The 22,602-nt window shown below is 32.6% G+C and overlaps 1 protein-coding gene across 4 annotated transcripts in view; it reads right to left on the reverse strand.

Annotated features, from left to right (window-relative positions):
• LOC114326005 (brain tumor protein) overlaps nucleotides 1-22,602 on the reverse strand; it is a 199,520-nt gene that overhangs the window by 143,683 nt on the left and 33,235 nt on the right. Inside the window, exon 2 of one of the 4 annotated variants that reach the window (XM_050652350.1) lies at nucleotides 3,324-3,359. The exons of the other annotated variants lie outside the window; for them this stretch is intronic. The gene's annotated coding sequence lies outside the window, so the exon portion shown is untranslated. The remainder of the gene's footprint in view (nucleotides 1-3,323; nucleotides 3,360-22,602) is intronic. 4 annotated transcript variants of the gene reach the window in all.

Below are 22,602 nucleotides of genomic sequence, written 5' to 3' on the forward strand. Positions count from 1 at the left end.
TGATTTATTTTCAAGCAATTTCTGCAAAAAAATTTGAGTCACCTCTCAACGTCCATCTCAAAACAGATCCGCCCTGGACTAATGAGCAATAATATGTGGGCGATAATCGAGCGATTGTGTGGCGCTCAAATGACTAATTGACAAGATTTGAAAATCGTGTAACTCTGGGTAGCGTAAGTCGAGGTATAACGGTACTCTAAAAAAACATAGAAAATAGAAACTGAAATTAATATTATTCGTATAGAGTAAAAAATGTGCAATTTTAAAGTCCTACTTGTTTAGCATTAGTCCAGTTATGTGTGATTATTAAATATTTCATGACGTATTCAAATATGTACTCATTTTCGTGTTTCTACAATAATTGTGAATGAGATGCATTTTAAATGGTCACCAAATTTATAAATCAGTCTCCTGCTCACCGAGTATCTACACCATCGATGAGAAAATAAAAGAATACAAGACACAATGGAAATGACATATATAAGAGAATGAATCAAAATCAATACTCAATCTCTGAAGTAAAGAAAAATATTTAAAAGATGTTTATTAAACCATTGCAGCGAATTATTACAAAAGCCATATTTACCACAAGGTTGAGTTTCCGTTTAAAGATTATTTCCATAATATTTGTGACGCTAATTCGTCGTTACATTAAAAATAATTTGAATCGAGCTGCATTTAAATCAAATTCTTTATACAATATATGAGCCGCTAATTTCTAGGCCTCACTAATTACAAGCCACATTTAATTTTGTTGTTATTAAAAAAATTGAACCACACACCTGTATTTTTTATCGTTCTATTTGCACTAAAACGTTTGTTAAATAACCGGTCATAAAATATGTTACTGCTTTTTAATTTACAAATTGGAAAGCTAGAAAAATTTAAAAATCTCCACTAGCTACAAAAGGCTCGCTTCCTTCCCATGGCAATCAGAATCACGTCCTCAGTAAGGACACTCGTATCTCGTGTTCTCTTTACGCGAGACAATACAAAGAAAAAATGCAGCTTTTATACAATAAAATAATGGATGAATAAATAGTTTCAGGTTTTGATAATTCTTGTTTAAAATTCCGTTTGTTTCAATTGCTTACGTTCAATTTTTAATTTACTAATTTGCTGGTTTCATGAAATGCTCCTTAAAATTTCATAATTCCAACAAATACACCCCTTTGTTGTACACCTCTACACAAAAGTTATCAAAACTGTAGCTCTCAATTATTTTGTAGCCGACGATCAGATAGCGATACAGTGGAACACCTCTTTGTATGTGTGGGAATCTGAGTAAATTCCTTAGTTTATTATTAACAACTTCCCAAACAAAGAAGTCACAGGCGGGTGAACGTTCAAGGCCGCTATTATAATGAACTCGCTGTCTCTTCGTTTAGAACAGCCATACTCGTAAATTTCAATTTAATTGTAAAGTAGTAAACTTAATTGGTGTTGCCCATTAATTTCCAATACAAGAGTAGTTAATAATTAGATTTACATTCACGAGGATCTTTCTGATCCCCGTTGAGAATAGATTTGGACCTAAATGCATAAACTCCCTATAATCTCCCTTGATGGCTTCGTTTCCGTGTACTAGCAGCTGTTGTCTTTCCATTTGATCCCTCCAATTTAATTTGTTATATAAAATATATTTAATGTCAGCTTATAGGCAGTTTTAGTTTGAAGACATGTTTGGTAGCTTTGACAGTTTGCTTTTATTGCTCTTATAGGTTTTATCTTCATAAGAACTGTGTCTTCTGTGGCATTATCTATGATAAATAAAAATAAAAAAGGGGATCTTTTAGATTTTTTAATATTGGAGTACCCAAAGCTGCAAAGCATATTTCAAGAGTAAAAAGGATTAACAAACAGAAGGAGAAAGGAAAGCAAAAGAGAGGTAAACAAATACAGTCCATACAGTAGCCGATTTGGAGATAACAAGATCAGAACCAGAATAATGAATTAATTTACAGGCAGGTAATAATGGATGGCATTAAAGCACTGAAGAATAATAAAGCCCTAGATATTGAGAACATACCAGCTGAAATTCTCAAAATTGAAGGACACACTCTGATAGATAAATTCCATAAACTGATAACAGATGTGTGGAGCAAAGAAATTTCTGGAAACTGTAAAAAAGCAATTATATACCCAATCCACAATAAGGGAGACAAACTTAGCTACAACACTACAGAACCATTCCCTTACTCTGTGTGAGCTATAAGGTGTTTACGTGGATCATAAACAGGAGATTGGGTCACTTCACAGAGCAGATCATAGGAGAATAATACTAGGCCGGATTCACACCAAGATGGTCTACTATTGACCAGTTATTCAACGTAGAACTAATATTAGTTAAAGCCTGATAATACAAAATGTATTTTTCCACCTACCCCTATCGAAAGTATACTTTTCCGGACTTGATTGTAGGGAGCAAAGTCGTACTTTTCCTCCCTAGAGAGTAAAAGTACTTTTCCTCCCTAGGGAGGAAAAGTAAAAGTGACGTCATAGTATTTTATTCATGAAATATAACTTATTGACGCCCTGTACAATATTCTATTATCTATTACGTAAATATCTATACATTTTAACGTTTATTTATAGAACACCCTGTATTTTGCAGAATGGAAAAAACAGTAAATTGTTATTTTGATTTAACAATGTTTACATTTAATTATTTGACTTAAATAGCTATTAGCTTGCTTATAGGCCTTGTCTGTTCTTTACACTATGTTTTGTGCATTTCGGGTGGCTTTGACCTACTGTAACAAGTTGTTTCTGTGAATCTTTACGAGAATACGGTAGTTGTATAAAACGAAGTTTTTATAGTACATAATTTTAAGCGAGGGGAGATTTTTATCATCTATTTATGGGACCACAGTTTTGTAAAATCAAAAGATATAAAATGTCTTACTAGCGTCTATTAAAAAACCCTTTTATTGAAAATAGAACGACAAAAAATTGGTAAGTCATATATCCCCATATTAAAAAAACTTTTAACCCCGTTGCTGTCTTTCCTGTCCTTTCATATTTCCCTTTTGGGTTAATCTTAGTTGTCCCAGTTTGTTTGTAGTCCCTGAAAGCAGTACACAAACCTCAAAAATATCTCTTTCTTCCATTGATGGGAATTCATTTAAAGTAAAAATTTTAATGCGGGTTTTAGAGCTAAATCAACTCAGCTGATTGACTTGGTGCAGAGCAAATGAGGCCAAACAAACTCATTTTTAAGTTGAAGCATACAGGAATCTGTGCGCTTGTGGGGTAAAGATTTCCATGAAAAAATAGAAGTAAAAACTGAATAGTGTTAAGAGGCATGGGAAAATGACACTTACCACCAATCATGCAATCATTTTAAAAAATCCGCTTACCTGAAACGAAAACATATGGTTAATACAGTGTTCACACAAAAACTTTACAAAAATAATGAAATGAACATACATTTTCTGAATTTGAAATAGCATACTTGTGTGAACGAAACTCTTCCTTATGTTATCGAATTTTTTTCAATAATTAAGTAATGAAATGTTTTAAGAATAGGAAATAACAATAATTATAGACAGACATTCTCATAAATTAACATAAACATTTGTAAAATTATAGAAGGGATAGCTACAAAACTGCTTTATTAAAGTTGTTGAAATATACTGACTTCAAAAACGTATCTATTTCCATCTCTAACTAAAAATACCAACAATAAATACACGTGGCACAATACTATTTTACGTGTGCACTACAGTTTTAAGTTCTTTCTTTTTCGAAGAATTATTCACTTCTGTTTTAACTTGAATTGCCAACGTTTTTTGAAGTTGCGTTCATGCATGACATTTTTTCTGAGTTTTTTCTATAATAGGCTTCTGTTGTATTTGTAAATACAACGGGAAAATAGTAATTTCAATATGGCTTTCGAAATTTTACACCAGGAAATATAGAGTATAGATTCATAGAGGTGCAATATGTTGGTATTTTAGTATTTACTCGTTCTTAATCATCGAGTTTTACTCATTGTTCCCAATGAAACATTTTAGTGACCACTTATTCATATTCAAGTTAGTTTTACCTTCATATATGAAGTCACAGGGTGGTAAAGTATGTCATGTAATAGTGGAGTTTTTCAAACATACGAAAAAGGAATACGACTATCAATAGAAATACAACATCTAACTCACAATGATCCTTGTAGAATTATCGTCAAAAAAGTGAAGAGAACAGAAGGATCTTACTACAGTAAAACCTATTTATCTGCAACCGCAAAGAGAAGAAACAACAGACATTCGTTGATGCGGTGCAAGTGACCTTGATGGTTTCAGTTATACTTCATTCTTTAGTGAAGCAGTTTCGATTATGAATCCATACATACCATCAGTGCATCTAAAAGCAATTCAATGAGCTTACATCTATAGAGAAAATTACAAAGAATAACTTAAAGAATTTGCAGCCCTGCAAAGATGGAAGTGAAGCATACACACGTTTAACTCTGGAACCATGGACTTAAACATTCAGTTTTTTAAAGAAAAAACAGAACTGCGTCAGTTTTTCTAAAATTTGCAAAGGGCAGAAGTATGTAAAAAAGTATGTAAACGAACAGTATACTTTCTCACATGGAGGTCAAACCTAAAACACTTGAGGAGAATCCTAAAACACTGATAGTATGATTTAATAATCGTTAATAAAAGGTTTTTTTTAACATTTAACTTTAGGGAACACAGTATGGCCACGTTGTTTCAATTAAAGCAAAGAAAAAGTTTCCAACGTATTCCAAAGTGGTACCAAAAATAACTGTAGGTGGTACATCACTCAAAAAGGTTGAGAACCGCTGACTTAAAGAATTTGCAGCCCTGCAAAGATGGAAGTGAAGCATACACACGTTTAACTCTGGAACCATGGACTTAACCATTCAGTTTTTTTAAGAAAAAACAGAACTGCGTCAGTTTTTCTAAAATTTGCAAAGGGCAGAAGTATGTAAAAAAGTATGTAAACGAACAGTATACTTTCTCACATGGAGGACAAACCTAAAACACTTGAGGAGAATCCTAAAACACTGATAGTATGATTTAATAATCGTTAATAAAAGGTTTATATTTAACTTTAGGAAACACAGTATGGCCACGTTGTTTCAATTAAAGCAAAGAAGTTATTGTACCCTCGGAGATCGGTGGAAAAAATTTACACCCAAAATAACAAAATTCAGTTTGGCAACACTGTGTGAATGTTGATAACATATCCTTTTTAAGATAAACACAACTGTAATTTAGTCCAAACAAATTAATATATATTTTTTTTGCCAATAAAAATGAGATTTTTCAACCAAATAATGTTTCAAATATGATGTGCAAAATAATTTTTAATTGGGTTCTGCTAATGGGCTTGCTCTTTTTGTCATTAAAGTAAAAAAAAACTTCAAATTTCACTCATTAAATCATTATTGTCCGGTTATCGTCTTAATTATTTTAACTGTACTAACATCCGTCGAGTAATTCTGAATGAATAATAGGTTGTTAAAAACATTTTATCTGTAGCGGCTTCTGGAATACCTTAAAAATATCGAATTTCATTGATAAAATGCACATATCCCACCGATCTTCGCTTCGACCATACCAACGTATTCACGACATTATCTCTTCGACGGTTGAAGGAAAGAGATATCAACAAGTTGTTCATTTTCAATGCTGAAACTCAGGTTCTTGATGTTCGGCAATTGTACTGCTTAGAACTGCTTAAAAATATTCATAAAGATAAAATTCCTCTTAAAGTAAAAGTGTCAAATTATGAAACAAGAAAAAAATTGAATGTCGAATGTCTTCACACTTTAAAGACAATCACGCAACGGTCAATTAAATATTTTGCTCCAAGAATATACAATCAATTATTGCCCATAAATTTTAAAAATATCAAACATTTTTGTTTGTATAAAAAATTAGTTACTGCTTGGGTAAAAGAAAACAGGGAGTTGTGTAACAATTTAATAAATTTAAATTATACTAGATAAAAAGAACATAGAAATTAGATTACAAACTGTAAAATAAAATAATGATTTGTAAAAAAACAATAAACATAAACTTGTCAATATTAGACAGATTAAGTCAACAAACATGTTTATGCTTTTAATACTTTTTTACGTTTATTTTAGTGTAAGTTAACCAAAATTGTAAATTATTGTAATAACTATTGATTTGAATAAACGTATATTATTTAATGTGTAACGACTCTAGTCCACCAACAAAAAATCAAGAATGTCATTTCATTTGACTCCAACAAGCAAAGGGGTAATTTCAAAAATGTAATACCGGGGTACTACTACTAGTGATGTGAGATGGCATTACCATAACAGTACCAGATGAGGACACAGTTTGTGCTTATTAACAGTAAACATAAATCATTCCAGAAAATAAACCATAGTAATAATCTGAAGTTCACTACACCAATCTAATCTATGCATGTAAAAATTTATATAATATGTATATATTTATTATTTAATTATTTATTATGTATTCATTTATTTATTTATTTCAAAGAATCAAGGAAGGAAGTATTTCAAAATTATCATTATGTAAATTTATGGAATCTGTCAGTTAAATAAAAAGTTCAGTTCAATTATATTTAATTAAAAGTGGTACATATATTTGACAAGTTGCTAAGAATTGCTACAAAGAATTTTAATATCTTCAAAGTTCACCCTGCGTTTAGATGTGATAGCATGTTGTGCTAAGGTGCAAAAATTTGGATACGTTAATATCACCACGATGTGAAGTTAGTCCACCTTTAAGTGAACGCCCAGTCATTGATTTGTTGGGGGGAGGGGGGTTATTTTATAAAAACAAGTTCTTGACAGTATTAGCATTCTTAATAAATAGTTAAAGCATAGTTCTATGTTCTATACGTCCGCATTGTATTTTATCATAAGATATTTTTACTTAACATTTTGTATAAAACTGCGGACACTTTTATTCCATTTTATTTCGTTGTGTTCCCAACGGTTGGTTCGCAGTTTTGCTCAAGTGAACGTCCACCTTCACGCAAATTCTTCGTCTCAAGCATTATACATCTATCTATCTATCTTTATTGTGCTGGTACTGTTGCTACCTGATACACTATAATTTGTTTTCTACGATATTGTTGACTTAATAATATTTAATAATACATAATTACAATTTGTTAACACTCCTAGTCGAATGATGTTTATTCTATTTAACTGATACTACATACAAATGGAAATCTCTATTGATACTAGGTTTTTGAACCTATTAAGTTTACACAAGTAATTATGATTGTTATACAAATATAAGCAGATAATAATAACCAATGTAATAGTCCATAATAATTGTTTAACCTTCAAAGTTAAAGACGATATTTCCAATCAATTTAATATTATTGTTTGTATCGCACGTCAACAGTGTATCTGTTTGATATCCCTGAATTTAACAATTAAACACTGAAAGCTTTTATTTTCAAAGCTTTTATTTTGCATATGGAGGATTTTAATTTGGTCATCAAAAGAATGATTATGATCTAGTGAAGTGCATGCGTAACACTTGTTTTTTAGGTATTTAAAGCAATATTGTGTTCTGGTATAGGTACGTTTGTTAAAGGTTTTACGAGTTTGACCGATGTAAGTTTTTGGCAGTTACCATATTATATAAGTTTGTATACACCAATGTGTAACTGCTTTTTCTTTTGGCTCTTATTTTTCTTAATATATTTGCGTAAATTGTTATTTATTCTGAAAACTGGTGTTGTCACTTGCTATGTTGCCATTTAAACAAAATTTTAGATTAATAAGAATATGAATACATACCTATATTTTGTATTTAGTGGGTTTTACTGAGATAAAAACTAGTGTTTAACACAGAAAAACAATATTGTGACAAAAACAGGAAAAAATATAAAGCGTGTACCTATTGCACGGAAAGTTGAAACAGAACAATAACTTAAACATTATACAGAATGAAGCAGTATTTCTTAATTCTGTATATTTACACATACACATAGTCTATTTTGATAAACTATCGCCAAACGATGTGCGATGTAGAAGAAAAAGTATAATAATAATTGTATTTATATTACTACATGTATAAAAATTCTAGCAGAGATACAAAAATAAAAAATAACAGGTTATGAGCAAGACACAAATATAGTTATTTTCCTAACAAGTGCAGAAAGTCATTCTTTTCCGCACGCGACTGCAGTTTGCCGAACGACGCGAAGCGGGAGTTCGGCAAGCAGTCGAGTGCGGAAAAGAGACTTTCTGCAAGAGTTAGGAACAATATTTTTTCTAAGAGTCTTTAAAAAATTACCAAATCTTAATCAATTAATTTAATTAATATGAAAATACATTATTCTTTGACAAGGTTGTCAAAACCAAACTTTCAATATAATTAGTTAGCATGACGACGATCTTGGTTTCCATGACGATGATTCAAATCGACTGTTATTATCTACCGATTTGACTTTCGAATATTATGTCAAAATACTTTTATTTCATCGAATTATCAGTAGTAATTGCACAAGAGCTCTAAAATTATTGAATTTTTCCCGAGTGTCACTTTGGCAGTTTTAATTTCACGAGCCGAAGGCGAGTGAAATTATGTCAAAGTGTCACGAGGGCAAAAATTCTATATTAATTTTAGAGTTCGAGTGCAATTTGTTGCGATTATTTCATGAATAAAACTGTTCAAAACCAAAATTTTATTGTAATTTATATATGTAAGTACCAATTAGTGAAATTAAACACACAGTTGTTATAAATATGTATTTGACGGTTGAAAGTCATCACTTTTATAATTTTTAAAACATTTGTCATTAATGTCACTGAATGTATTTTTTCGTAGCAACGAAGGGCATCTGACGTAATATGCTTAACGACGGGAGATTATCAAAAATTATCACCTTAATTTGCATGTCTATAGCTTTCTATTGGTCAGAATCTCCTATGAATGAAATAATCGCGTTAATTTCATTAAAACAGGAACACAATAAGACATATTTGAAATAAATTAGTAAATAATATCTAAATATTAGTTTATTGCATGTATTATAATTACTTTAAGGCCATATTAACATAATATATCTAAATTAACACGCGTGCGGAAAAGTAAAAACCGCGTGCGGAAAAGTAACACGCGTGCGGAAAAGTGAAACTTTCTAAACTAAAATGCGTGCGCGAAAGCAGACATTTTAGCACGCTCGTAGAAAAAAAATAATAACAATGGTTGGGAAAATCTTATATTCTTACCAAATTCTGAGTATTTATGTAAAATACCTTTTCCAATAATAACATAAATCGTCTTCCAATGTTTTTTTCACGAATAGATATCCAACAAATTAAACACACGGTTCTGGTATAAAAATAGCCCGAAATTAGACGTCAATAGGATGAATGGTGAGCTCAGACCACTTTATTTTTTTATCTACCACGACCGGTCAAATATTTGCAAATTTCCACAGGTGTTTATATTTTCGACTTGTTTTCCAGAAAATGAATATATCGCAGAATATGTAAATCGCGGGATTAGAAGTTCTGGGAAAGTTATAAAATATTCAAAATGTACAGGTTGCCAAGTAGAAAAGTGATTTTCGTGTTCTTTCAGCATTCGGGTGACAAGTATTTAAGGTCTTCCAACTTTTTCCAATATTTTTGTTATACAAGTATTGTAATTCTGAATATATGCCATGTTAAAATTCCATCTTTTTGTAACTTGACTAAAAAATTTTGATAAGAGCTCGGTTCTTGTTTATTTTTTCAGTTCTCAACGAAGATTAATTATTGAATATTGAGATAAAAGAAAAAAAATAGATATAGATTCGTCAATATTTTATCCTGTTTGCCTCCCTTGTTGTTTTTTACATGGGGCAATTGTGAGGCAATTGTTTCACGTAAAAAGTATCATGCTTTTTCTTGTAGTTTTCTATTTCACTGTCATATCTTGTCTGAAATTGTGTTTTCTCGTATCTTATTTTCTGTCCGACTATTGCGTTGATTATTTGATATCATATATGATATCATAACGAAGTTAATATCCTTCTAGTGCCGACTACTCTAATGAAGGTGGACTGTAACCATTGCCAATTCATCTCTATCTTCGGTTTTTCTAAAAACGAAGATAGGAATGGAGAATTAAGCTAACATCATCGAAGTATACAGCCCAGAAAACAACAATCCTCAAACAACAAGGGAAACATGTATGACGAATTAGGACCAAGTCAGGGAGAAGATGATAATACTGGGGGATTTTAACGCTCGAATAGGTAACTAAGTAATACCCGGAATTAAGCCAAAACCTGAGGAGAATGTAAAAAAGAAAATGGACAACTGATCACTTTTTGCACGAATAGCGAACTTAGAATAAACAACACATTGTTTACCACAAAGAGCAACACAAATTTACATTCAATTACACAAAGTGGACAAAGATCAATGATTATAACATAACCAACAGAGACTACTACTATTATATGTATATCCATCAAAAATGATCGACGTAAGATGCCTTATTTAACTCAGCAAATGTAGATAGCGACCATAGCCTGGTATTGGTATTATATAAAATAAGAATCATCATGAAATACATCATATTCAAGAGAGCGGCATCAACACAAACAAAAATCAGAGTCGAAGGACTCAGTATTTCTGATGTCATTCATTCTTAGTTCCTTTCTGTTCTTATTGAATCATTATGTTCTTATTCAATCATTCGCTTTCATTTTCCTCAATATTTTCATCTTTATTTGGTCGTCACTTTATCTCTTCTAGTATGCTAGTCAATTCTTGTTTTAAGGCATTACGGTAGAACAGTTTTGTTGTAATATTCACTGTACAGAAATAAATTCAATCTACTCGTACTACAATCGGAATTCACTATTCCAGTAATTTTCCATTGAGTTGTATATTAAGCGCTTACCTTCGAGAGTACACTCCCAATTATAAATTATATAAAACACGAAAGTAATGATACATGATCTACGTAAATAATTCTCATTATGGTTTAAGTCGACGTAAATAATTGTATAGTTGATTAAAAATCGCGGAAATGTGGTTGCCCCTTAACTAAGGACAAATAAGAACATTGTCTTTTGTAAAAAAAAGTGTGGCCAAAGACTCTTAGATTATACCAAGTTGGGGTCATGACCGTTCAAGACAAGATTCACATCGCGATAGTTATGTAACATTTTTACTAGTCGTCTTCTTCTTCTGACGTACAAAAACTACGTCATCTGCGAATGCACATTCCAAAAATCAATATTTCTTTAGTTTTTTTGTACAATCTTTCATGATTTTATCCATAAAGATGGACGGCTTCAGTGCAAAAGGTAACCTAGCTCTGTGCAAAAAGAAACAAGCCCACTACCACTGAAAGGCTACTTTTTTTACGTGTAGAATGTAACCTTCAGGGCAGTATTTGAATTTATCATCATAATCACTGCCTGGTTGATTTGTTTCCAATCAGTAAAAGTACAGAAAGTCATTTTATAATAAATTTAGTATTTTTGCGCCTTAAAGTTGCTGAAAAAAAGAAATAGTGCCTAAGTCTGTGTCAATGGTAACAAGTAAGGAAAATATTGTGCATTTTGTAACAAGTCGAAAAATTTAATTAAATTAAAAGTCCAACTATAAAATTTTTTAAAGTTCAATAAAAACCACTATTTTGTATTGTTTTCTGAAAAAATTTAAAAATTTATTCGAAAAAACCCAAGAACCGTTTTTTTCATTTCCTCAAAACCAGGAAATTTGACTTGTTACCTTTTGCACAGAGGCCGTCCAGATGTTGAAAAGAGTCATGACATCTCCTTGCCTTAGTCCTTCAGTTGTTTCGAATTCTGTTGATTTCATGTTTTTATGTATTATGTAGTTCCTATTTCTCTTATATTGACTTTTGATGATTTAAACTAGTTTTTCCTCAACACTTCTTCTTATCAAGCCGTCCCACCACAGTCACGTCTATGAAGACCATATTATGTATATGCTTTGGTTCCTACTCTTCCGTTGAAGTCTCCATTGTTTTCTATTGCTATATTTAGTAGCACCCGAGGAAGGGTGCTAGGATAACCCTCCACGGAGAAACACTCGAATTCAGATCATTGGTGATCTCTTTGGGAGTTCATTTTTGCAATACTCTCATTTGGAACATTTACGTCTGATACACCCTCGATAGGGTAAGAAATAGAGCTAAACTCCTGGGAATGTTATCTGGAAAGTTTGGAGACACATCAAGCACCACTCTCCTTCACCTACAAAACCTACATTAGGCCAATTATTATCGATGTTATCGATATTATCGATCGAGGGCATGTCTCTACGCGTCACTAAATACGCGCCACAATAATATCATTGTGGCAACAGAAAGAAAAATCCTTAGAAAGTACTTGAGAAAGAGCTGGTGGTACCCGTCAACATTGGTACATCCACACGCTAATTCATGCCATCGAATAGGTTACATACTCACCAGGAGTCCCAGAAACAAAGTTCCCTCCCCTCCAGCCAATTTTCTACAATTGGCCAGAAACAGGCCCGCCAAGAGGGGGGTACAGCCGGTACATTTTACCGGGGCCCGGCGTCGACCAAACCCAAGACGTAATTTTTCCCGTTTTTTTTGCTCCTCACTGTATGTGCATAGTGAATGCGTTTAGAAGCTATATTTATTTAATATGACCTTTAACTCTATTTTGAAATATAGGACCTAGTATTGAGGCGACTGATAATTTTGAGCCCGACGCAATATTCCGCTGTCAAATATTTAATATTATCATAGATTGTATAATAAACAACTTAGAAGATTTTATGCGGCAATTGAACCTATTTAACATTTATGGAATTCTGAGATGAAGATAACGCCAATATTAAGAAAGAAAATTGATATATTGCGCGAGTTTTATAAAGAAGACGATAGAGCGATATACAAGCAGAATATTTGTGAATCTCACCTTTCTCCAATAGATTTACTTAATAAAACTAAACATCCCAAATTGGAATCATTACTTCCCAACGTCGTTATAGCGTCAAGAATATTTTGTACATTACCGGTGGTAGTCGCAAAAGGGAAATGGTCCTTTAGTTTTCTTTCTCGCATAAAAATGCTATGAGGTCTACAATGAAACAGAATCGATTATCTGGTCAAGCAACTTTGTGCAATGATAATTTAGTAAAATCGTGCGATTTTTCGAAAATTATAGACATCTTTGCCAATCAAAAAATCAAAAAATGCCGATATTGCAAATATTTTCACTATTATAAAAATAGGATCAAAATTTAATAAAAGTTATATTTGAAATTTTTATTATTTATTATTGATAATTTTATTTCTATAAAAATTTTCGCTCTTCACTTTTTGCCGGGGGCCCGCTCTTCACTTCTTACCGGGGCCCGGTCATCCCTCTCGGCGGCCCTGGCCAGAAACGAACTTCCTGATGAGTATTACAACATAGAAGAAATCGCCCCCAGATATCGAACGTAAAGGTAGAATTCCGCACCAAGCGACCGAGACAGGAGACCGCGACAGGCGACAGATAGACGAGGTCTCCCCACGACTGCTCTCAATGCAATTATATCAGGGTAATTCTGCAGCCCGCGACCGAGACGAGCGACCAACTATCGTCTATCGCGACCTATCTGTCGCCTGTCGCGGTGTCCTGTCTCGGTCGCTTGGTGCGGAATTCTACCTTTAGCTGCATCGCACAAATGCTTATCTAAGTGCCGTTTCCAAAGCATGCTGGTAACACCCAAGGTGCCCATCGCTTGTTGATTGGTTTGAGCTGAAGTTCTTCACCTTACTCTCCTCTATAGCTTCTGTATTAAATCTAACCACCCTCTGTGTCCCCCGCTCCCACTAGCAGTATTTGCCTCCTACGCCCCCGCAAAAAGGGAGATACCTCACCTTGAAGACGCTCATGCCTAAACGAGGTTTTAATGACACACACGTCTTCATTCATAAATTGTAAATATAATTTCTGAAGTTATACTTCTTTAGGCACGAGGGTGAATTTTTACATTCCCTGGCGCATGCGCACATCGACAGTATGGTATTAGTCGCTACATCTTTTAAGTTATGTAGCGCAAATAAGGTGTGCGTGAAAAGAATATATTATTAGTGTTGTTAGTAAATATACAGGGTGGTTCATCTTATTCGCCTCGGTCTCTGTACGGAAAACCACTTGATATTTAAAAAAAATTTCTTCACAGGAATATACAGGGCCTTTAATACTACAACCTAAAAATAATATGAATTATACAGGGTGTTCCAAAAAAGAGTGGTATATCAAAGTTATATTTTTTCTTATGGAATGCCCTATATCTGATGACATTATTGAATTGACCTTGAAAAATAAGCTATACTTTCATAAGGGTTCCCTATACCTAAATAAAGGGTGTTTTGATTTATTTCGATTTTTATAAAAATGTAAGGTTTTAGAGAAAAATAAATATCTACAAATCTAAGAAGCAGTAACAAATTCTTTCTTGGATCTTAATAATAGACTATTTAGCATACTTAAACAGATGCTTATTGCAACAAAATTTCTTACAGGGTGGTCAAAATATGAGATTGTTCTGTTAACAAATTCAAGCTGTAATAACTTACTTATTTTAAATGGAACACCCTGTATCTTACTAGTCTATCGCGTAGAAAATTTACTTAGCTTTCAATTTGTATTAGGGTTTCCTATACCTATCTTTTTACAGGGTGGTCAAAATATTAGATTGTTCTATTAACAAATTCAAGCTGTAATAACTTACTTATTTTAAATGGAACACCCTGTATCTTACTAGTCTATCGAGTAGAAAATTTACTTAGCTTTAAATTATTATTAGGGTTTCCTATACCTATCTAGCTTCATTTTTTAAATATTTAAAGATTTCCTAATTTGTAAGCTTTAAAAATTAGAATTAAGTAGATACCTATGTCGTGGTTATGTACAACACATCACCAACACCGGCAATATACTTAAATATCTTAGTCAAGATAGTTTCATTAATAGAATCCACATTTTTATCATTTAATCACACAGAGTGTTCTTATTTTAAATGACATACTCGATATTCTATTCTTTATAATGGAAGATATTTAAAATCTCTTCAATTCCATGTTAACATTCTCAATACACATGTTATTCTGTAAATATAAATTCCCATGTTATTCTGTAAATACCCATTTTTACATATTTTTGTACAATGGGCTCGTTTTCGTCAAAGTAGCCATTGCATTTAATTTTTTGTAATTGCGATTTAAAGATTCAAACAAAAAGTTGCGTTCTTAAATTTACTTAATAACCGTTGTGTTAAGATATGGAAAATACTTATACGGAATGAAATATAATTTAAATATCTTCCAGAATACGGCATCTAATATAGGGTATGCAGTTTAAAATAAACATATTATTCAATTTCACATGTAGGCCAAAATCAACTAAAATAATACAACACTCTGTGTGATTACATGATAACAATGAAAATTTTATTATTAATGACAGTATCTTTTCTTAGTATATTGCCGGTGTTGGTGATGTGTTGTACATAACCACGACATAGGTACTTAATTCTAATTTTTAAGGCTTACAAATTAGGAAATCTTTAAATATTTAAAAAATGAAGGGAGATAGGTATAGGAAACCCTAATAAGAATTGAAAGCTAAGTAAATTTTCTACTCGATAGACTAGTAAGCTACAGGGTGTTCCATTTAAAATAAGTAAGTTATTACAGCTTGAATTTGTTAATAGAACAATCTAATATTTTGACCATCCTGTAAAAAGATAGGTATAGAAACCCTAATACAAATTGAAAGCTAAGCAAATTTTCTACGCGATAGACTAGTAAGATACAGGGTGTTCTATTTAAAATAAGTAAGTTATTACAGCTTGAATTTGTTAATAGAACAATCTCATATTTTGACCACCCTGTAAGAAATTTTGTTGCAATAAGCATCTGTTTAAGTATGCTAAATAGTCTATTATTAAGATCCAAGAAAGAATTTGTTACTGCTTCTTAGATTCGTAGATATTTATTTTTTTCTAAAACCTTACATTTTTATAAAAATCGAAATAAATCAAAACACCCTGTATTTAGGTATAGGGAACCCTTATGAAAGTGTAGCTTATTTTTCAAGGTCAATTCAATAATGTCATCAGATATAGGGCATTCCATAAGAAAAAATATAACTTTGATATACCACTCTTTTTGGAACACCCTGTATAATTCACATTATTTTTAGGTTGTAGTATTAAAGGCCCTGTATATTTCTGTGAAGAAATTTTTTTTAAATATTAAGTGGTTTTCCGTACAGAGACCGAGGCGAATAAGATGAACCACCCTGTATTTATTATAATTTTTATGTCTGTGGATTTGTCTTCCTCCTTATAAGTATTATTGAAAATGTTTATTTTCAATTATGTATCTGTCACCGTGATTGTAATTATGTCAGAGAAATGATCGACTGAATACAAAAGCGGTGGTAGCTGATCGGTAGAGCATTCGCCTAGGGATCGAGAGGTCCCCTGTTCGAATCCTGACAAAGTCATATCCTTTTTTTTTATTTTTGGTATTCTTTTTGTTCTTTCTAAAATTAGTTTAATATTTAAATACAATACAAAAAAACTGTTTAAAGTAGATAGGTATATTGATTTCTTGAAATCATAATATGAAGTTAGATTATATTATAATAGAAGTATAACTTCTTATGTGCGTACAAAGTACACACACATTCTTTTTTAATCAAGAGGTTATTTCAATCTTTTAAATAATTGTATAGTTGATTAAAAACCGCGGAAACGTCTAAGGACAAATAAGAACATTGTCTTTTGTAAAAAAAACCTGTGGCCAAAGACTCTTAGATTAGACCGAGTCGGGGTCATGACCGGTCAAGACAAGATTCACATCGCGATAGTTATGTAACAACATTTTTACTAGAATGGCAAATTTATTCACGAGATCAACGACCAGCCGGGACATTAAGTAGATTTGATATCAAACGGACAAACAACAATTAAAGAGTACTTCGAATTCATTTAAGTCGTTTACAGAACGAATGGGGCTTACTTCGCGTTCATGATTTATGGCTCACTTAAATTGTTAGTTAAATCGTACTATGTATAACGATATCGCTATCGAAACCGGAAAAAAATTATGGAGGTTTAAATACGCGACTTTTAGTGCTTCAACTATTATACACTAGGATATTTTCTTCCGTATCTCTATTGGCTGTAAAAAAATTTTATAACTTTGTTTAGAGCAAACAGAATTAATTACACAGTATGGAGAAATAAGAATATCGGAAAAGAAATGAAAGACAGAATTTACAAAACAGTCATCAGACCATTAACGACATACGCGGCAGAAACACGACCTGGCACAGACACGACAAAAAAATGGCTCGAAACAGCGGAGATAGAAACCCTTCGAAAAATCGAAGGTAAGATACTATGGGACAAGGCTAGAAGTACAGATATACGTCATCTACGTACATTACCAGAGAACGGCAGTTCTCGCCAGTGGCGCACAACCCCCCTACACACGACACTATATACATAGGTATATACACGAAATTTTCGATTGTCTAAATCTGACTGAATTGAAAATTGGGCCAACTCCCATCTTAAAGTTCAGGAAAAGACTCACCCATCCATATGTCAAACATCCATTTTGGTCTCCAAGGCTGTGGATTTTACGGCCCTTCCTATTTATGGTCTGTTTTTCGTTCTCGTCCCCAAAACTCCCAAAAATTTCGAAAATTTAAGCCCGACCTTTGCGGCTTCTGATAGTACTGATCATTTACCTTTCCACTGAATGTCTAATTTTGAAAATCGGTTATACCATTCAAAAAGTTACCGAGCTCAGAAGTATGACTCAATTTTTATTTAAAAAGAGGAAAATGTTTGTGGATATTATGTATGTATGTATGTGTGTGGAAAAGTTACACCGATTTGAATTTTTTTTCTGTGTTCGAAGAGGGGTCAGGGCCGATTCAGAACTGGTGTAGTTTGTGACTTTAGACCACCCATAAGCCAGCTATAGGGCTTGGTAGGTACAAAACGGCATATTTTTTGGGGGTATATATCTTCGGTTCAAGAAGAGACAGGAGAACCGCAAATACACCAAATCAATAGTGTTGAGTTAAGCTTTCAAATGGTGTCTAAGCCGTTAGGTTCAGATATACACACGGCTCAGTATCGCCGAAAAACTGAAAAAATAAACTTTGAAAATGTTGGTTTTTTGACAATTACTCAAAATTTAAACCTACGAATTGCGCCAATAACTGACCGTTTGTAGAAGGACTCTAGACGAATCTAACGGTGTATACCTTATATCCGGAAAAATTCGAATTTTTAAGTTATAGGCTTCATAAGTATGATCAAATCTATTTCCTATGGGAAAAAACGGTTTTTCAAGCTCAATAATTCCTGTAATAGCTTCAGTTATCATACTTGACCTTAGATGCATCAGATACTACTTGTCAATACGTTTCAAACTCATGTTTAGTGATCAAAATCGGTTAAGCCGTTTGAAAGTTATTAACCTACAAAAATATAATCCAATTAACGATTATTCCCGAAATGGTTTATGTAGTTGTAGTGATTACGACGCTAAATTTATCTGGCAACGAGCAATTAGAATTCATTTAGGTACCGGCCATCCCAATATTTTTTTCAATCTATTTCGAATAGAAAAAAAATCTAGTGTACATTCGATGGACACTAGATCATTTGGGAGATAATGCGAGAAAGGCGACCATTTATAAAGCTTAACGTGTAATCGAGAAACATGTTGCATTCAACTTCATACATTTAATTTATAAATATCTTCGAAAAACTCCTGATACAAGAATAAAAAACCCCTAAACGCCGTAAAATTGAGTGGCGCGTACAATATTCCAGCTACAAAAGATCTGATATGAATATTACGTGGCGCGAAAATGTATTTTCATTTTGATGCAAAACAAAATTCTAGTTTTATCTTAAAAGAGTTTTCCATAATATTTGCTAAATTTGAAGTAAAACGCGCCACAAAAGAGTAACTTTGATACAGTTTGAATTTTGAAACTTCAAGCTTGAAAACTGTTTTTCAGCCACCCTTCCAGATTCTCACTTTGCCTGTTGTTGTTTGTTGGAGTAATAATTTATTACTTTAGGGGACGTTTAAGTATTACGTAACGCAGGTTGGGGGGGGGGGTCAAAAATCTTCAAAAATTGCGTCACGCAATAGTTAAACGCCCATTTGAGTGCGTTACGGAGGGGGGAGGGGGTAAAAATTTTTCAAAAATGGCATTACGTAATACTTGAACGCTCCCTTAGGCAAGCCGCACATCAAAGAAACATCAAACGTAAATCACGTTTCATGGAAATAAAACACTGCTAAACAAATAGACGTCCGGCCATTTATGAAATTTTCCGAAAATAAAAATGTTTTATGAGAATGAATCACATTCGTTTCATTGGTAGGCGGACTTCAAGATTTGTTTACCTGTGTTTTATTGTCATGAAACGTGTTTTACGTTTCATGTTTCATGTTTTACGTTTCATGTTTCTTTGGTGTGCGGCTTGCTTTAGTCGTAAAAATATTGTAATGAAATATAAGGGTATATATTTTTACGATATATTTTTACGATAAGTAATGTGAGAGGACACTTGAGTATCTGTCTATGTAGATCAGTTTTGTGGTATCAGATAATGAGTTACCTCTGCTGGTAATGAAGCTTAGAAAAGGAAGTCGATTGTTTGATTACAATTCCAGTGTGAATTAAATTTTACTTCAATCGTAAGTTTTTATATTAAGGTTTTAAGGTAAGTAAATTAAGATATACCTAAAGCTGATTTTAAGAAATTATAATGAATATCCATTCAAAAATACATTCCGATATCCTTCATACACTCATCTTTTTCTTAGTTGATTTTCTCACTAGCTCCAGGATGCGCTCACTTATATTTCTGGCGAAACTTCTCACGAAATTGCTAATGAACTTCGCAGATGTTTATAAATAATCTTATTAATAATTAAATATAGAATCGTGTTTATAGCTATTATAAACGAGAATGTGATTCAACGAAGATTCTTATTGTTAAAAAATGTGAATACCCGCTCCAGGAAGTCATTTATCACTGGTTCTGTAATTTCAGTGTTATCAGTACTCCGTTTCCTAGAAATGTTTAGATTGTTGACACAAATTCACAAAAGAACGTAGCTTATTTGCTGTGACAGTATTTAAACGCAATTACTTAACGCCATATATGTCGAGGGTTAAAAATTTAATATGGGCTTTAAAAAAGTAAAGAGAAGTATTACGCTACGAAATGAATGAATTAGTCAAGACTGGACACTTGATTACAGTCAAAGGCAGGCCAGTCAAGAACTAATTGAACCGATCAGAATCAAAACCTGCTAAATCCTAAATTTTTCGTTTTCCCTTCTTTACACAATTTCAAACTTCAAGTATGTATTAAGAGGAAACAGTAGCGATCAACAGGTAGCGAAAACGCGTTCCAAGATTGCGGCTGTAATTTTGAATATTTTTTCGAGATATTTGGCACACATATTCATTATATAATAGAATTATTATATAATAAGAATGGCGGTACAGAGCCCAATTTGAAAAATATATTAATATGTGGAAATTACTCTGTAATTAAATACAATATTAAAAAAACCAGTATGTACCGCCATTAAGAAGAACAAAAAATACACTTTCTTCAAATAAACTTTTTTACCCGACGCACAGTGGTTCCAAATGCTGAAAACGTGGTCATGAGGCGAAAAATGGAGTCCCTATTTAGGGATTTTCATGTTTACAGTTGTTTTCTCATACTATCGTAGAGTCCTAATACGCAGGTATGAGGATCAGACTGGATGTATTCTGGTTCACAACTCAGGAACAAGTGGGCCATGTCCGGGGTTATTTTGGTCGGCAGAGAAAGTGAAAAAGAACGAGTATATTGAAAACGCTGTAAAACGTTTTGTAGTTTATCAATTTTATCGATGTAAAGCAGATTCTTCCTTTTTAAGTATGTAGTAATGTAAGGTGTAACTTAAATCAACATTTATTAATAATAAATGCCTTAAATTTGTTATGCATAAATAGTGAAAATATACTTGAAATAATTAAAAAAATTTAAAGGTGCATTCAAAAAGTACAAAATTCTGCATAATTCTGCGACTAATGTTAATTTATCTTAAAACATATAGCAAAGATATACAGAATCACTTTGGTTTAGCTGCCTATAACTGCCTATGCATTGCTGGCAGTTGTTTGAATACAAAAGTGGAAAATGACACATATTACATAATTCTGGCGATTGTTGAGTATGTATGGGCAGTTGTACAGAAGTAATAGGTTCTGAATATTGTACTTCATAAAGAAAATGTATTGGTAATACAGCAGTTTTAAAAGTCCCTTATAATATAAAATTTTAAACAAAAATGCGGCTAAAATAAAATTTTCGAATTTCTTTCGTCCATATTGGATCCGCCATTTTGTTTAAAAAAAAAGTAAAGTTAGATTTGTAATCAGCAACCTTAACCTACCAAATTTGACAACAAATTTTCCCTTTTGATTGATATTTTCAATTTCTTTCCGCCATGTTGGATCCGCCATTTTGTTTTTCAGAAAAAATAATGCCAAATTCGTAATCAGCGATGCCAAAAACCCTTAAGAACGAAAGTAATTCCAAAATGTATAAACAATATACGCTTTTAAAGGTTCATGACCACGTTTTCGGCATTTGGAACCACTGTGCGACGCCTAGATTTTCTGTCATTTTGGAACTACTAATGAAATAAAAAATTTTAGTAGTTCCAAAATGACACAAAATCTGGGCATCGGATAAAAAAGTTTATTTGAAGAAAGTGTAATTTTTTGTTCTTCTTAATGGCGGTACAGGCTTGTTTTTTTAATATTGTATTTAATTACAGAGTAATTTCCACATATTAATATATTTTTCAAATTGGGCTCTGTACCGCCATTCTTTATTATATTACGAATACGTGTGCCAAATATCTCGAAAAAATATTCAAAATTACAGCCGCAATCTTGGAACGCATTTTGGCTACCTGTTGATCGCTACTGTATCACCTTAATCTACAGGCATAAGTTTTCGGCTAAAATCCGCCATTTTATGACATTTATTGATGCCACTTTAATTAAAAAATGCCGAATACTTTTTGGGAAATTTACACTCTTAACGTTTTTTTAGTCTCCTGAAAAATTTCATAAAATGGATCTAGCAGGTTTTTAGGGATGGCGGTTGTTGACAAAAAAACCTGTTTCCGGTTATACCGGTTTTTTTTACTTACGGTTTAATCTGGCGGCTATAACCGGCCAAAAACCGGTTTTCGGTTTTTTAATCAAGAGCAAATACTCAATAGGTTTAAATGTTACATTTATGTTGCACTTTAGTTTGGTCAATTTTCCTCCCGAAAAATTTTCCAACCAATTCAACCTATAAAAATTTTCCCAGGCGCTTTTAAATTACCCTAAAATTGGGCGAAAGTCCCCTAATCTGGCAACTCTGAGATTCGTCTCTCGTTGTAGACGGCGTCGGCTTGTATTGCTATACATTTGATAACCCAATTCATCTTTTACTTCTATTACCATCAAAAAAATTTCAGTAGTATTTTTAATATGTTTGTATAATACCTTTTA

The sequence above is a fragment of the Diabrotica virgifera genome, chromosome 5 (genome assembly GCF_917563875.1).
Source record: "Diabrotica virgifera virgifera chromosome 5, PGI_DIABVI_V3a".
Classification (NCBI taxonomy): domain Eukaryota; kingdom Metazoa; phylum Arthropoda; class Insecta; order Coleoptera; family Chrysomelidae; genus Diabrotica; species Diabrotica virgifera.